The following is a 19,269-nucleotide window of genomic DNA, read 5'->3' as shown; positions in this document are numbered from 1 at the left end:
TACATTTTATCCACAAACTGAAGTCTTTCCTATAAAAATAACAGTGGGCTACTCTGAGATTTAGCAAATGAACGAAGGAAGAATGCGAAAGGCTTCCCTCTGAGTCTTGTTGGCTATTTGCCATTCTCTGAATGGTGGCTGATACAAAATCAGGGCTCAATTTTATGCCAATTTTGTGCCCCAGTTAGCAGTGCTAATTGGGGCACACAAGTAAATTGCACTCTGCCCTGTGGAAATTTTCAGTTAGTCAACTAAATCAGAAAATCATTGAGAGCATTAATCCATTGCGCAGTCACTACTTAATTAGGTGCAAAATCTATGGTCCCTCCAGGAAGGACAAAGTTCAGACATGGGATCTTAATGATCAGTTGTTTGGAATTCGATCTATTTGGCATTTTTACTTTTGTCATACACTGAGTTTGAAAGTAAGTATGTGTGCTTGTGTGGAGTAGGGTCACCAGGTTGTTTTAGTAGGAATTAACAATCTATGTATTATTAAAGTAGACAGGAGTAAAGGTCATTCAGTTTCTCTCACACTTGAAAGACATAGCTTCTCTGAGAGGAAAGAATAGACTGATTTTACACAAAAGAACATAAATACATTGATAAATTTAATAACAAATGTTCCATATTTCCTAGGATCAAGTTTTAGTTTAATTCAACCTCATCCTCTTGTTTTGCAACCATGGTTAATGAGGGAGTAGAGTTTCCATTTTGTTTTGTTCACAGCTACATCTAAGTACTCAAGAATATTATTGAGTGAATGAATAGGACAGGCACATACTACCTAGGCAAAAATAATTGAAAGTGTTTTTTTTATTTAAATCATGTTTTGAGTTACTAAATGATATTTGTAGAGAATCTGCTATAACATTTATAGTATGCAGGGCTGGGGTTGTAGCTCAGTGGCAGAGTGCTTGCCTTGCACATGTGAGGTACTGGGTTTGATCCTCAGCACCACATAAAAATAAGCAAACAAAATAATAAAGAAAAAAAAGAAAGAAAACTTTAAAGAACCTCAATAGTACTCAACGTAATTTGTCTTTAGGAAAATGTTTCATTAGATCTGACATAGTCATGGCTTTTAAGGTATATTTATTTTCCTAGGATATAGAAAAGTGATCTGAAAATGTTACTGTTACCCCAAAACTATTGTTTTAGGTAAAAATTTAAGTTAAACTAAGTTTAAATACAGTTTCAGTTCTAAAATTGGAATTTCAGTTTGGAATCAATGACTTTAAAAACTGTACTTTATCCTTTAATACAGTGTAAGGATTTGTTTTTATTGTGATGTGAAAATTTGCTTTTAGCTCTCCAACAGCTAAAATCTTAAGGAAACTAACTTTGGCAAAGATGACTGTGAGAATAAAGCCATATTTTCTTCAATTATTATGGTTTTTTAAAAATTAACTGACCTCTTTATTAGAATTCTTAATGAAGGATGTAACTGACAGTTGTAGAAAGAATTTTCAATTTTGAGCATGAGGATCCAGTTATGACACTGCCAAACGCAACGTCATTTTTCCCTGTCTTGAGTCAGAAGCTCCCCTCGCTGGTATGATTTTGTCTCTTTTCCTACCTTTCTGAATTTCTTATCTATTGCTTTGCTCTCCATTTTCTTCCTCATATTCTTTACCTGGACTTCTATGCTCTTTAACTTAAAGGAGTCACACACTGTAACCCACGATCTCTCTCCTGCATTCTAGTTTGCAAACTGCAAATTCCTATTTCCAAAGAAATGTTCAAACAGTATCTCACAATCAAAAAAAAAAAAAACACACATTATTCTAACACCCAGTCTTTTCCCTCTAAACTTTGTTTTGACTCCTGAAATTCCTATATTTGTCTCTTTTACTTTCCTTTCTGAAGTTCATTCCTGGTTTAACTGCTTTTGCTGTCCTTCATTCCTCACTTTCTAGAAAATCTTTTAATCTTTAACAAGATTTTCTTCTTCTTTTTCTCCCCATGGCTCTCTTATACATTGCTTTTACACCCAAATATTTCTCTTATTCTGAGTTATGAACTGCTTATACCAAGCTTGGACTGTGGATTCTAATGTGCTTCTCCACCACTGATATTTTCCTTCTGTAATGACTTCCTACAAAGTTGTTTTTTCTTGAATTTTGCCAAACTATATCTAAGATCACATCACACTTTGGTTCATTTACTGCCCATTGCCTAGGGATGAGTTTTGGAAGTCCATCTAGCCCTCAATCCCACATTCTGGCTACTCCCCATATTTCCTACCATATGACCCACACCTTTTCTATTAACAAGCAAAGGAAACAGCCTCAATATGACCAAAGGGCATTCTCCAAAACAGTGAGATCTGAAACTTGTCATTCTACTTTACCTTCTCTGACTTATCAATGCCTTGTTCTTTCTTTAGTTCATAGAAACATTTCTCTTGGTTCCTTCTTAGTTGGATTTTTTTCAATGATTGAAGGATGTGGTGATTTGAGGAGAGAAACCCTCCTCCTCTTTTGGGCCTGCACTATTAAAGCCCCTCTTCCTAGGAGACAGTACGAAAGCATTTTGGAGTGTCAAGAAATAGACACTGTTCAGAAAGGCTTAAAATTCCTAAATTTCTACTCAAGATGGTCTAAATTATAATCAGTTACTTCTTACACTATGGCATCATTGTTCTGGCAATTGGGTGTTTTTCTCTGAGCATTTTTAAATTCTGAGTCGACCACTGTCTCACAATATCTCCTACCTGTATCACATTTTATATCTGAGATTACTGACAACAACAGCATCTAATTGCACCTTTCCCTTGGTCAGCTGGGACCCAGAGTAGAAGGTTTCTTCTTGTTCCCTAGGTCTCTAGTCATCAGAAAGATTATCAAAGAGCAAAACTCTCCTAATACAGTGCAAGGTGTTAAAACCAGAGAGCACATTGTGTTGTTGTTCTACCTTCCATTTCTGTTAGAAAGATCACTAGAGGTTTCAGTTTTGTTCCCGCTGTGTGATGCACTCTTAATGACAGTGTAACTGGTGTGAATGTTCACAGGTGAAGGACATGTCAACTCCTGGGAAATGGTCAAGAGATCCCATGGATAGACTGCAGTAGAACCATACAAGGGCTTCCTGTACATTACCTCTGTGAAAGCCTCTCTCCTCCCTTACAATTAGCTAATACTCAGAGAGAATTTGTCGTATGCTACCTTATAGGTATTTGGGTGTGTGCCTTTTCCTAAAATTGTATTATAAGTTGGCAGAGAACAGAGACCTGGCCTTATATATCATAGCATTTAGAATAGTGATTGAACATGGAAATCACTCATTGCTTTCTGAAAGAATGAAGCTATCCCCTTATGACATTGAAACGTCCTAGTGTCTTCGGTTTGTCCACTCAAATGACAGTTGTGTACAGCCAAATGCAACCAGGACTTCCAACGAGTGTAGCTGGGTTTGAATCTCAACCCTGTCCTTCCTAGCTTTGAGAACTTTGGTCAGCTTAGGAAACACTCAGAACTTAATTTATTCATGCATTTAACATATATTTAATTTTCCTTACCTGTAAAATAAGAATAATTTTACCTGTCTCACAGATGAATCAATAAAGTTCTACAGATGATATTTTTATTAAAGCCTATAACCTTCTACCCAAACTTCTCAGTAAGGCCCCTGTAGCACCAACAAAACCATGATATTTGTTCTGCCTAGCTTCTGTAGATTGCCAAAAATGGAATCCTGATGACCAAGTATCAACTTTGGCAAAGTTTTTGAATATTTCTTTTTTTTTTATTTTTTATTGTTGGTTGTTCAAAACATTACATAGTTCTTGATATATCATATTTCACACTTTGATTCAAGTGGGTTATGAACTCCCATTTTTACCCCGTATACAAATTGCAGAATCACATCAGTTACACATCCATTGATTTACATATTGCCATACTAGTGTCTGTTGTATTCTGCTGCCTTTCCTATCCTCTACTATCCCCCCTCCCCTCCCCTCCCCTCTTCTCTCTCTACCCCCTCTACTGTCATTCATTTCTCCCCCTTGTATTATTTCCCCCTTTCCCCTCACTTCCTCTTGTATGAAATTTTGTATAACCCTGAGGGTCTCCTTCCATTTCCATGCAATTTCCCTTCTCTCTCCCTTTCCCTCCCACCTCTCATCCCAGTTTAGTTTTTGAATATTTCAATACCAAAACTTTTAACTTTGAAATGAGGAAAATAATAATTAAATGATAGAATTATTTTATGTGTTGATAGTTTTGTTTAAAATTTTATAAACAATGCCTAGCAGATGTTGGACAGTTAGTAAACAATAATTATTGTTATTTGTGCACAGATTTGTTTTAATGTACATCTTCTTGCTAGATAGACTCATAAGAGGAGGAAACATCTTTGGGTGTATGTGAGTTTATTTTATTTATGCCCCACCGCTAATTGAATGAATGGAAAGAGTATGGATTGAGCACTGTGTGATGTCCCCAATTTATTAGTGATAACAAGGGCAATGAATCCAATGGTGAAGAAAACCTTGACCCAGCTTTTCAACTTTGGAGTCAGATGTATTTAAGTAGTTGATCTTGTGTACCTGGTAATTGTGTCTATAATAAAGATTGCCACTGAGGTATCATCAGAATTGACAATATATGGTTATTGAATAGCTATTATATGTGTGTAGTATTCTACATATACACTGTGTTAGGAATACACAATCCTACCACCTGACACTTAATTTCTAAGAGATTTTAATGTAAATGGAGAAAAAGTCTAGAGAAAGAAAAAAGAGCCAACAGCATACATTGATCATATCCATGATGAGCACTCCAGATCTCAAGTTCACTGTGAAGTAAAGCACAACAGTGATGTTGCTAAAGGAATTGGATCTTTAGGAAAAAATAAGACTTGGACTATAAATAGGAGAGAAAGGAGACATTCAATGAATGGGCATAGCGTGATCAAAGGCAGAGACAAGGAAATTAATCGATTGTATGGAAGAAAGTATATACTCTTCCTTGTTCAGGATGAAATAATTTTAAGGAAGCATTTTACCTGATTCTAAAAGAAGAGAAGTACATTTGATTCTAAATGGGAAAGCAGTGTTACAAATCATAGGAAATATAAATAATGTTGAAAAAAGAGATTTTGAGGTTGAATTATAGTTTTATACAAATTGACTTATAAATGATGGCATAGATGGGTCAATATTCGTGAACTGAAAGCAGAGAGAAAAAAGGTTGAATGTTGATGAGCATTCCAGACCAGTAAGTAGCTAGGTATCTGTGTATTGCTTGTATCAGGGTGATCACAGAAGCCTGGGAATTTAACCATCACAATAACCAGTCCTATTTATACTGAAAGATCAGAGGATGAAACTGAAGAAGACCAAAATTAAGAGATTCAGGAAAGCATATTTTTTTGTAATAGAAAACAGAAAAGAAAGAAATCTTTAAAATTTAGCAATTTTCAAGTCTCAAATTCTTTTTAAAGAGTTATAATAATCAAATTGTAAAAGTGTACTGAATTTAGTATGCAGATGGCTATTGATAGTATAAGAAGAAATGACTTCAATAGAAAGAAGCATAGGTACTTAAGTAAATTATGGTAGAAATTGAAGTATCTTTTAAGATTTATATTAGATTATGGTCTATTCTTTCAGTTTAAAATGAAGATACTATTTATGTTAAGCCATGATTAAATGTAAAGGTGGTTATAACTGTGCCAAGGATTATATGTAATACATACAGACTGTGATTCCTCCAGTTTCCATCTAACCTTCAGCCCAGTTGGCTTTGAAAGAAAGACTGTATTTAAGTTCACTTTTACAATAGTAAACTTAAAAATTACACATTTTTATCACATACTCTTTAGGGTGGGGAGTATAGCTTAATGGTAGAGACTTTGCCTACATAACAAGGTCACCAGAACTGCAAAATATAAAATGTAATATAAGTATGCTTTAGATTATTGTTTTAATAGCTAAAATCTTTTAATAGCCAAGTCTTCTTCTTTTGAAAGAAGGTAGTTTTATATTTTAAATATTTATTATGATTTTCATAACTGTATCTTTTTCTGTTGTACTGCTATATAGCTTTTGGTCATGATTATTTTTTTAAATGGAGTACTATCAATGTAGACTTTTGAAGATGACATTGGTGTTTTTCCATTTTCAGAACAATATTAATTGAGAAAGGTATTCTTGGGATCACTTCTCAATTTCTTTCTTCTTAAGATGAGATGCCAAATAAATATTTTACCCTTTAATTGGAGCACATAACCTGGTGTGTTTTTCAATTTGGGAACCTTCTTAGTGTGGGCTCTTTGACCCTACCCTCAAAAGAATATCTTGGAAAGTTTCAACACAGTACTCTCTGTCCTGCTAGTTTTAGTTTTCCTTGCTCTTACAAAACAAGACCACTAGATGGAGTTAAGACCACAAGCTTTGGACTTCAATTTTATTTTATTTTTTTAAAAAGTCTTCAAAGAAGAGTTCTCACAAGGTTTCAGAGGTTATAGCTTACCCACTTTTTATTAAATGGAGAGGAAGCAAGAAAAACAAAGCAGAATGGTATTTTCCATGAAACTTAACTGTAGTTACGAATTGCAATACCTTTTGGCCTTGAATTATTTTACAGTGAGCTGCTTACAAAATTAAGCTCTTTTGTCAGGATAAATATCAAGGAAAATGATTATGAATCATCATGGCAAGTTTTAATACAGATCAGAAACTAAATTAATCTAACTCTGTCTGACTCATCATGTCTTTTTCTTCAGATACAAATGAAGAGTAAACAATGTTTTGGCAATTTTTAGGTTAATCATGTGGAACTGATTACTCAAGAAGAATGCTATTAACATTTAGTCAATTTATACCCTACAATATGACAAATTAAAATTAATGTTGCTGTTTTTTAAGATATCAAATGGGTCATGATTTTAAGAAAAATGAGAACTGCTACAGAAAAGTGTTAATGCTGTCTCTGGGCCCAGTGAATCTAGTGAGGTCTAAAATACTCACTAAAATCTCCCCAAGAAAACAGCACAAATAATTTAGTAAATACAACTCTGAATGAGGCAGTGCCTGTCTTTAGACTAAGTGGGTTATCTTTTGAAGTGTAACAAAGAATAATAATCAATTGTCAATGATTCCCTATGGAATAGCTATGGTTAAATCTTGCCAATAGCTTAATAACAAAAGAAAGATTTTCTTTTAGATTGAGTATATTCTTCAAATGAAGCTCTACTTGATAATTTTTTCAATGTTTATAATCAGTTGTTCCCATTAGTATTCATTTAATTAGCTCATTTCAATACATTTCCTTGATGGCATGTGTATGTAACTATATTTTAAGTCATTCCCTTTATTTCCGAAGTAATTGATGCAATGAAAATATGTAACTATTAACTTTTAAATCAGGTCTAGAACAATACAAACTGCACATTATGATATAAATTATAGGAGAAATATTTTTTTTAATTTTGCACACTCAACATCTCCACAATTCTCCCCCTGCCTTCTTTTACATGTACATATACCAAGTACTCACAAACTCCTCCTGACCTTCTTACCTTTAAAATTACCTTTTAAATGCTTTTAATAGTAAATAGATGAGTATCATCTAAGGGTCATAGGGCAACAGCTACAGACCTTTGTACACTGTCAATAATGTCACAGATCCTGGCTAAGAGGTCAATTTGAAAAAATCATTTTTTTTCCCCATACTGTGCTACTCATGACATCTTTTTGAGTATACATATAATGCCATGTTCATTGGTAAATTAATCCATCCTTGATGGGATTGTTGTTCCTCCATGACTTGATATGCTTAGGCAATTTTAAAGCCCTTTAGCTGTCTATATTTTCACTCTTGAAAGTTGGGAAATTACTTTCTGATTTAATTGGTGGTTAAAGCTACAGCAAAGGCCACAGACTTACTTTCCCTGGCCATTGCATTTCCAAAGGCTACTTCAGTCTGCTCAAGCTCTATTAGTTCTGAATAGGTTAGTGCTATCTAGGTCAAATGCTAGAAATTAGGTCAGTTTGGTTTCTCCTAGAGGGGTGCAAGCCATTTTTTGCTCGGCCTTGACCTTGGAAATACAACAGTAATAGATTCTCATTGGCCAGATCAGATACATCCCACCCTTACATTTTAAAAAAATATTTTCTTAAAACTCAAATTTTAAAACATACAATCTACCCTTTTAAAGTACATAACTCAGTGTGTTTTCATAGTGTATTCACAAAGTTGTGCAACCTTACCACTATTAATCTTAGGATATTTTCACCACTTCAAAAAAGAAATCTTGAATTGCACAGTGGTACACACTTATAATCCTAGTGACTCAGGAAGCTGAGGTAGGAGGATCACAAGTTCCAGGTCAGCCTGTACAACTTGGTGAGACCTGATCTCAAGTCAAAAAAATATAAAGGACTGGGAACATAGCTCAGTGGTGAGTATCCCTGAGTTGGATTGAATCCCTAATACAAAAATAAAAAAAAAAATGAAAGAAATCTGATACCTACTAGTAGTCATTCCCTCTTTCTCTTTAATGCCAAAGATTCAAGAAATCTCAAATCTACGTTTTCTTTCTATAGATTTGTCTATCTGGAAATTTCATAGAAAGGAGATTATACAATATATGATCCTTTGTGACTGATTTATTTCACTTAGTACAATGTTTTCAGGGCACATTGTATCAGAACTTCTTTCCTTTTTATTGCTGAATAATATTCCATTGTATGGAATAACTATTCACATTGTTCATCATGGTAAACAAATGGGAAGTTTATCATTTTAACTATTATTAATAATACTGCTAGGAACATTTGTGGAGAAGTACTTGTGTGGACATATATTTTCCTGTTTTCATTTTGGAGTATATAGAAAGGAGAGGAAGTGCTGAACTGTGTGGTGACTCCATGCTGAAGACTTTCAAGAGCCGCACACAGTTTCCTTGAAGCTGCAGCATTGTACATTCCCACCAGCAATGCACTGGGGTTCCGATTTCTGTGCGTCCTCACCAACACCTGTATGATCTGTCTTTCTGATGATAGCCACCCTAGTGTGTGTGAAGTGGTATCTCATTGTGCTTTTGATTTGCATTTCCCTAATGGCTAATTATATTCAGAATCTTTTTATGTATTTATAATCCATTTGCATATCTTCCTTGGAGAAACGTCTATTCAAATTACTTGCCCATTTTTCCATTGAGTTTTCTTTTTTTAGCATTGAGATTTAAGTGAGCTTTATATATATTCCTAATCTAAGTCTATTATGACATATAGTACTTTCAAATATTTTCTCCCATTCTGTGGGTTGTCTTTTCACTTTTTTATGGTATTCTGTTAAGCACAAAAGTTAATAATTTTGAAGAAGATTAATTAATCTATATTTTTCTGTTGTTCTTTTGGCAACTTAGCTAAGAAAACACTGCCTAACCCTAGCTCACAAGGATTTGTTTCTATGTTTTCTTTCAATAGTCGTATATTTTTTAGCTCTTAAATTAAGGTCTATGATCCATTTAAATTTTGTTTCCACTTTCATTTTCTAAATTATATCCTTTGGAAGATAAAGGGTTGCCCTTCCCTAAAAGACCATGTGTTTGCAGTAATTGGTCAGTGGAAAGAAGGATTTAAAGTCAGATAAAATCTGTATTCTTTCCTTCTCTTTTTAGTCAGTGACTTCACATTTGTCTAAAGTTATGAAATTTTTCATTGATGGGTTGATGCATCCAACATAAATCCTTTGTGTGTTGATTAGAGAGATATAATAGAATTTTACTGTATTTCTTTTTTGAGAGGGCACTGGGTATTTGTCATAGAGGCTGGATTTAGCTTAAAGGCTTTTTAAGGGCTAAGTCTGGAAGTTATTGTAGGTGATCAGATGCAAGTTTCCACATAAAAACAAAAAAGTGATATAATAGATAGGTGTAAGATACGCAAGTCAACTCCAAATTGAAGGAATGGTTGTACTTGAGGACATGCTTCTCCCACAATTTCCCATAAGTTTCTGCTTGGAATGGGGTATTGTTTATTATAGCAATTGGTGGAAAGGCTAAAATGAAACACAATATTAAAATGTGGTAGAAAACATCAATTTTTTCCAAGATACAGCTTTGAATGGAATTTGAAATGCAGCACTGTGAGCTCCCACGATGCTAGCACACATCATTAGTTCAGTATTGAAGACACTAAAGGAACTGGAATGGTCCTTGTTGTAGTCTATTTGGGTTTCTATAACCAAATACTACTGATAGGGTGACTCATAAGCAACAAAATTGATTTCTTACACTTCGGGAAAATGGGAAGTCTAAAATCAAGAGTTCAGCAAATTTGGAGTCTGATGATGATTCACTTCCTAGTTCAAAGTACTCCTTCTGGCAAGTACTTCTTCACACATTCACATTGGGTGAGGGATGAAGGAGCTCCCAGGCACCTCTTATGCAAGGGCACCAACCCACTGGAGAGGGCCCCACCCTTATGACCTCACTGACTCCCCAAAGCCCTTCTCCCAATTTCATCACACTGATATTTAGGTTTTCCATACATGAATTTTTGGTTAGCTTATTAAATTCTCAATACATGACATAAACGTTCAGTCTATAGCATCCCTGTCATTTCCAGATTCAAGTATGGCAAAAAAGATCCTGGGCATGATTGTACAAAGCCACTCATTCTCATCTGCCGCTGCAACTCAGTTGCTGCTAACTTTGTTACAATGGACTCCTAGGTTCACTATAAAAGTCAAGCATTGTCTTTTCTCCAAAATTCATCTCAAATGTTGCTTTTTTGTTCTATGTGAGACATATTATTTATTTATGTTGTGCTGGGGATTGAATCCAGAACTTTGTGCATGCAAGGCAAGCACTCTCTACCAAATGAAATATGTCTCCAACTGGAGATGTATTATTTCTTGAATACACATTATATATAAGTCATTGTATCTAGATATTTTAAGTCATCTAGTAAAGATGCTGTCTGTTATCAAACATTTGTGTAGCAAAGTGGACAAAAGCAAACTTTACAGTGTCATGTAAAAAGTATAACTAATAAGTAATATGAGATTTTTTTTTTTGGTGGGGTGGGTTGGATATGATTCAAGGTCAGCTAAAAGGCAGTGAGAATTCCCTGTTTCCTCTTAACATGAAAGAAAGATAAACAGAAGCTACGGCATTGCTAGAAATATGGTTGAATAGGTCCTAGTTCAAAGTACTCCTTCTGGCAAGTACTCCTTCACACATTCACATTGGGTGAGGGATGAAGATAACAGGCAACAAAGACGGAGAATTCTAGTTGTATAGGAAATTTTCTCAGGATGCTGGTGGCTAATGGCTAATAGTGATCCTGAACTAGATCCAACTCATGCTTTTAGAGAAAGGAGATTCTTGTTCAAGACAGGTAACCTGAGCTATTGGGGTCTTTTTCTGGAAATTTCCACTTTTATCTCTATGTTTTATACTGTGCTCTGTGTTAGACAGCTTTTCATCACTGTGACGAAAATACCCATAAAAACAACTTAGAAGACAAAAGTGTGTCTGGGGCTCACAGTTCCAGAGGTCTGAGTACATTGTTGGCTGACTCCAATGCTATAAGACTGAAATGAGGCAGAACATCATGGTATGGGAGGGTGTGTATGTGTGTGTGTGGGGGGACTGCTCAGATCATGGCAGCCCAGAAAGTGAGAAAGAGAGGAGCCGGGAACAGAAGGCATGCCCACAGTGCCTTCTCCAGCCATGCCCTCTTGTCTCTTGTTACCATCCAGTAGTCCATGCAAAATATTAATCCATCAAATGGATTAATTCACTGATGAGGTTATAGTCTCTATGATATAAACACTGTCCCAAAGTCCCACCTCTGAACATTGCCGCATTGGGCAACATGCTTTGAAAACATGAGCTTTAACCAGGTATGATGGCAAATGTCTGTCATTTCAGGAACACAAGATGTTGAGGAAGGAGTGTGGCAAGTTTGATGTCCACCTCAACCATTGTGAGACACTGCCTCAAAATAAAAAATAAAAAGGATTTGGGCTGTAGCTCAGTGATAAAATGCCTAGATTCAATCCCCAGTCAAAAACAAAACAAAACAAAAAATAGAGAATGAGAGAGATCTTGGGGGGACAATCCAACATGATAGTTTCATACCATAATATGCATCAATATAAAACTCACTGTTTACCAAAAAACTAATTTATTAGACTTTTCTCACTGTATAAAATATGTAGTATCCACATATTGAACAACCATTTTTCTTTCCATCCACCTAAATATAAGAAACTAGAACTCTCTTTATTTTTTCATGTTTCTTATGTAACTGGTCATTTGTTATACTACACATCACAATCACTTATTAGGTTTTATTATCTCTCATTCCCAAGTCTTGTTTAGAAGTTAAATAAATTGTCCAAGATACCTGCGTTGATTAGAAGAGCTGAAGGTTGAATCCAGGTATGTCTGATTCCATAGCTCATACTCATCAAGCAAATTTGGTTTCATCAAATCCCTACTATCAAATGAACACAGTTTTTCTCACATTTTTACCAAACCCATTCAAGATTGGAAGAGTGGCAGGAAGAGCTAGAAAATGAGAAGGAATGAAGATATTTCCTATTCAAAATCATATAGAATAAATTTTGAATTTGAATGAAGGTTAAGTAGGATATGCAGTACAGAAATTGTGAACTGCATCTCATAATTTTTGAAAAAAAATCAGGAAACCTCACATGCAGGAATACGGGAGAAGAATTTGATGAGAAAGGGACTTGTAGGTATAGAAAGGAGAGATATTTCTCAGTTACTGTAACTTGACCTCCACATGGTGAAAGATGAGAGGGATTTACAGTCTGGTGGTTTGGGGACTGTTTGTCTAGCCAAGGATTTCTTGGTTCAAGCCAGTGATTACTTAGATAAATAATTAAACGACAAAGAAAACAGAACTGTCCTTATTTCCGTCCCTGTTATATTTTGGAAGTATACTCAGCATCCCAAGTTCTTAAAATTGATGATTTTGTATATACTCACTTAATATAGTTTAAGATTTTCAATTATATTTTTGAACTAAATTTTATGACCCTTGTAGTTGAAGGCTATGTTTTGACTTCTCCATGGCTTTTTTCAGTGTCTAACAGACAGCATTATGTATATAATATTAAACATTCACAATGTTGTCCAAAAGCTATTTGATTGACCATCTGCTAAGGGGAGAAGAGTGTATAATGACCTGCATGGCGTTATTTCTGGGTCTGATTTTAAAACTTCCCTCAGTAGGTAGTTGGCTTATTAAGTCCTGTATCTGCAGTACCTGCTTTGACACCTGAAACCCAGTGCACCTAGAATAAATGAGAATAAATGTGTTTTGGATGAAAGGAACGTTCAGCTTCCAGCTAGCTATAGCTTGGTTGCTTTTGGGGTTGTAACAGATTTTTATGGCATTTGGTGAAGTTTGGCAACATGCATGCAAAGTGCTTGATATTGAGCCTGGTAACAGTAAGCTCTCTCTGGAGGCAGGCTATCGGGATTGAAATTCCGGCATTGCCACCTACTATGTGCCTGTGGGAACATAACTTAAATTCTATGTGCCTCCATTTCTGTAATCTGGGTGCTAGAAAAAAATTCAAACCTATTTGATAGCTTCCTTGTGAATATATAATAAGCTAAACAAAAATAAAGCATTTAATACAGTGTGAGTTATAATAAACTCTCAATTTTATTTTCATTACATTCATAAAGACAGATTTTATTAATATCTAGAGAGACACTTCTGACAGATAATATGAAAATTAATCTTTTTAAAGTAAAGGTGTTTGAATCTTTTCAGAGAAATAAAGTACAATTAAAATGCAGTATTGCCTGGAAATAGAAAAAGAAGTGTTCAGTCATAGAAATGAAGGTTTACTTGAAATATTTACCAGCAAAAAGGAGCTTAGATAAGGATAGACACTTTTTTGTTTGTTTCTCCTAGATATCCAGGTGGTGCAATGTGCAATACAAGAATATGTGATCTCATTGGCTGGGGCTGATATTCTGTTAAGCAAGAAGAAATTCTGTTGTGGTCATAAGCTTGTCAATCATACCAGCTAGCTTTTATTTAACATTCACCATGCAGAAGGAAGGCCTTACTCAGATGGAGTCTATACACTTCATTTTCTCAACTTCATTATCATCATGACTCTATAAAGTATATATAGTTAATATCTCATTTTAGAATTGAGGAAACTGAGACATGATACATTGTGTGCAATGGCTGCATAGTAGTAAGGATCAGAATCTAGATTGTCTGGCTGTATAGTGTGCTCCCTAAATAAAAATAAGCCAGTATAAATGTCTTTAGGGCCTTTTATTTTAAAATTTTATGCTCACAGCAAAATAGAAAGGAAGAAACATGTTTCCCATGGACTTTCTGACCCCACATGGGCACACCCCTCATCATAATGGCATATTTGTTAGGAATGATGGGAACTGACATATCCTAATCACTCAGTCTGTAGTTTACTTTAGGATTAGCTCTTGGTCCTGTACATTCTATAGATCTGATCTGGATGAATTTGTAATGACATGTGTTCATAATATTATCATATAGAGTATTCTCACTGCCTTAAGAGTCTTCTGTGTTCTATCTGTTCATCCCTTGTCCCTCCCCAACCCCTGGAAACCACTGGTCTTTTACTGTCCTAATACTTTTGACTTTTCTAGGATAGTGTTTGCAGTTATGCACTGCAGTGCAATGTTTTGGTCAATGGTAGATTGCATATAGACAGAGGTCACACAAGATAATATCACCTCATGACATCATAGCCATCTTAATTTGTTTAAGGTCATTTTATGATGTGTGTACAGTGACACAATCACCTGAAGACACTTTTCTCAGAATTTATCTTCATCATTAAGCAATACATCTCTGCTGTTAGAACCATACAGTGTGTGTGTGTGTGTGTGTGTGTGTGTGTGTGTGTGTTTTACTAGATATTAAACCCAGAGCTGCTCTATCACTGAGCTATGTCACCAGAACTTCTTAGTTCTGAATAGTTTTCTATGCTCTAGTAGTATCACAATTTATCCATTGACCTAGTGGGTGCCATCTTGGTTGCATCCCTGTTTGGGAAATTATGGGGAATTATTAATAATGCTGCTGTCAATGTTCATGTGCATGTTGCAGGTTTTTGTGTGGACCTAAGTTCTCATCTCCTTTGGGTTAATACCAAGAAACATGATTATTTGATCATAGGATGAGAGTGTCCTCAATTTTGTAAGAAAATTCCTTAGTGTCTCCCATTCTGGCTGCACTATTTTGCATTCTCACTAGCAAGAAATGAGAGTTCCTGTTATTCTACCTCCTCACTAGCATTTGAAACTGTTATTGTCACAGATTTTGGCTATTCTAATGGGTATGAAGTGCTATCCTGATACATTTTAATTATCAGATTCATTGATCCTTCAGAATATATTGTTTTCAACATCTTGAGAAAGAACAAACTTTATCCCATTTGGAAACCCACAATGTTTCTGACTTGGCTAAATATCTTAATGCAGGTATTTTGAGGTTTCCTAATGCCTCAAATATTGCTTCCTGGGTCTCTGAAAGTATACCTCACTTGAATTTTTTTCTTTTGCAATATTACTGGAGATTGAACCAAGGATGGACTACCACTGAGCTACATCCCCAGCCCTTTTATTTATTTATTTTTTTTGTTTTGAGACAGGGTCTCACTAGTTTCCCATGCTATGCCTTGAAGTGAGATTCCTGCCTCAGGTTCCTGAGTCTCTGAGATTATAGTCATATACCATCATGCCAAGTTCTCATCTTGACTTTTAAAGAATGTATTTCCTGTTCCTACTTATATATCTGGAACATTTGACAAGTGAAGTATGGTTTTTTTGTTCTTGGATTATCCTTGAACATCTTACTTGTAGACTATCTGAATTTTCAGTGATTATCAATATTATATGTGACTATCATCTATCCATAAATCTGCCATCCATCCATCCATCCATCCATCCATCCATCCATCCATCCTTTCATATGTTGTAGAATAACCGCCACCTCACCCCTTTTGGGACTCTGCATTACCTGGTCATTTACAGGCCATTAGAACACACTGAGATGTTATGACATCTGCTATGTCATCATGGGTTAGATATGTATATTTAAGACTGATTTCTTTTAGAGAATGCACATGGCACATGGAAGACTAAAACTCTTAAGTATTTACATTTCTGATAAGGTGAAATTATAATATATGTGCAAAGATACATGTTAAGACATTTTTTTGATGATTAAAATAGTATTTCATGTTGAATGGATTTTTCAGTTTAGAATTTCATAAACTTCTCAAATTTATTTCTGGCAACACCTTCTGCTAATAGTGTGATTATTGTCACCAGTAACTAGGAATCAGGGTGAGGTTTCTCTGAAAAATGTGGAATGAGGAAAATATTTTTTATACAAGTAATGAATTTTAAAATCAGCATTTATTAGATAAGAGATGAATACTCACCTACAGATTCAACTCAAAGTTGATAGATTATAGCATTATATTTAAGGAAATAGTGACAAAATGGGGATTGATCAGCCATGAATGTAGAGATAATTAAATCATAGAGGATAATGTTGAAACAAACAAAGGGTTTTTTTATTGTTGTTTGTTTTACAATGCCTTATTTATTTATTTATTTTTAATGTGGTGCTGTGGATGGAACCTAGGGCCTCGAACATGAGAGGCGAATGTTCTACTGCTGAGCCACAACCCCAGCCCCTGATAATGTTAAAAATAGTATATCAAACACTGTTAAGAAAAGAGAGATCTCAAAAACAAACTTGTACTATTTCAACCCCATTGGCAAGATTAAGTCTTGCCATTATGACATTGAAGCATAAGTCTACAGTATATCTGATACTATTAACCCTTTAATTTAGCTAACTCATTTTGTGCTGCTTTTGTATTCACCAAACAGGGTAATTATAATTCGACTTTCCCATTCTACTACAGAGGGATTTCCAATTTTTCCATCACCATTTGTTGAAGAGGCTCTTTTCACAATACTATTGTGTCACCTTTGTCTTTTATTTGGATTTATGTGGATTTGTCTCTGTGTCTTCTATTTTGTTCCATTGGTCTACATGTCTGTTTTTGTGCTAATACCATGCCATTTTTCTTACTATAGCTCTTTAGTATAATTTAAAGTCTGGTATTGTGATGCCTTCTGCTTCACTTTTCTCCCTAAGGAATTTTTTTGGTGGGGGTTGGAGGTGGCTATTATGGACCTCTTAGTTTCCAAATGAATTTCATGGCTGTTTTTTTCTATTTCTATGAAGAATGCCATTGGAATTTTAATAGGACTTGCATTAAATCTGTATAATAATTTTGGGAGTATGGCCATTTTGACAGTGTTAATTCTGCCTATTCTAATATTTGGGAAATCTTTTCATCTTCTAACATCTTCTTCAATTTCTTTCTTTATTTTTCTGTAGTTTTTATTTTAGAGTTCTTTCACCTCTTTTGTTAGAGTGGTTCCCAAATATTTCACTTTTCTTTTTTGAGACTATTGTGAGTGGGTTAGTTTTCCTGATTTTTCTTTCAGCTGATTCATCATTAGAGTCTAGGAACAAAACTGAGTTATGGGTATTAATTTTATATCCCTTCACTTTGCTGAATTTGTTTATGAGTTTGAGAAGCTTTCTGGTGGAGTGTGTTGAGTCTTCTAAATATAGAATTGTGTCATCAGCAAATAGATACTCTCCTTTTCCTATTCATATCACTTTATTTCTTTCTTCTAATTCCTCTGACTAGGGTTTCAAAGATATGTTAAAATGAAGTGGTGAAAGAGGGCAGCCCTATCTTATTCCAGATTTTAGAGGGAATTCTTTCAATTTTTCTCCTTTCAGAATGATGTTGACCTTGGGTTTGGCATGTACAGCTTTTACAATATTGAGGTATGTTTTTACTATCCCTAGTTTTTCTAATGTCTTGAGCATGATAGGATGCTAAATTTTATCAAATGTCTTTTTTTTTGTATATATTGTGATAATCGTGTGATTCTCATCTATAAGTCTAATGATGTGATGAATTATGTTTATCAATTTCAATATGTTGAACCAAGCTTGCATCCCTGTAATTAACCCCACTTGACCATGGTGCACAATATTTTTAATGTTTTTGTATGTGATTTGCCAGAATTGTATTAAGAATTTTTGCATGTATGTTCATCAGAGATTATTGGTCTGAAGTTTTCTTTCCTTGATGTGTCTTTGTCTGGTTTTGGCATCAGGGTGATGCTAGCTTCATAGAATGTTACATTCATTTTTTTCAGCACTGTTTTTCATAGTTTTCATCATATAAATCTTTGCATTTTCTTATTTAAGTTTTACATTTTTGATGGTATTTTAAGAAAATTATTTTTTTAAGTTTGTTGATTAGTTTATAGAGATAAAACACATTTTTGCCTGTTGATTATGTGTCTTTCTGGAATTATTAGTTTCAAATCTTTTTATGGATTTCTAAAGTTCTATATTTATGGTCTCCCAAGAACTTCTAGTACAAATTTCAGAAGCAGTGGACCAGGGAACATCTTTTTTTGTTGTTGTTGTTCTTACTCTTATGAGGAAAACTTTCCCATTATATATATTGTCAGTAGTAGTGGTTTTTCATAAATGTCTTCTATAATGTTGAAGAAATTTCCTTCTACTTCTAGTTTTCTGAGGGTTTTGGTCTTAAAAGAGTATTGGTCTTTTTCAAATGCTTTTTCTACATTGTGATAATGATGTGGTTTTCTTTTGCTTCCTTTGTTCAATTTTTGTATTGTATTGTTTTGATTGATTTCCATATGATCAAACACTCTTCCATTCATCAGATAAATCCCACATGGTCATGGTGTATATGTCTTTCAATATATAATTGGATGCGTTTTGTTGAGAATCTTTTTCATCTATATTCATACATTGGTCTGTAATTTTCTTATGATTTTTTCATCTGACTTTGGTATCAAAGTAATGGTGATCTAATAGAATGAATTGAGAAGCCTTCCTTTTTGGGAGAATTTGAGAATAATTATCTGACTATTAAAGTCATTAGGACTTGAGCATTTCTTTGTAAGCAAGTATTTTTTGTTGTTGTTGTTAATTACTGATACAATTTCTCCCTTGGTTATAGGCCTATATAGCTTTTCTGTTTCTTCTTGAGTCCATTTTGACATTCTTAGTATTTTTAGATATTTGTTTATGTCTTCATTTACTTGTGGTATTCACAGTATTCTCTTATATCCATTTTTTGTTGTTGTTTTGTAAAATTAGTAGTAATGAGACTACTTTCATTA

This window comes from Marmota marmota, unplaced genomic scaffold, assembly GCF_001458135.2.
Source record: "Marmota marmota marmota unplaced genomic scaffold, marMar, whole genome shotgun sequence".
In the NCBI taxonomy this organism is placed as follows: domain Eukaryota; kingdom Metazoa; phylum Chordata; class Mammalia; order Rodentia; family Sciuridae; genus Marmota; species Marmota marmota.
The sequence above is the reverse complement of the archived record's forward strand: the minus strand, read 5'-3'. Positions refer to the sequence as shown.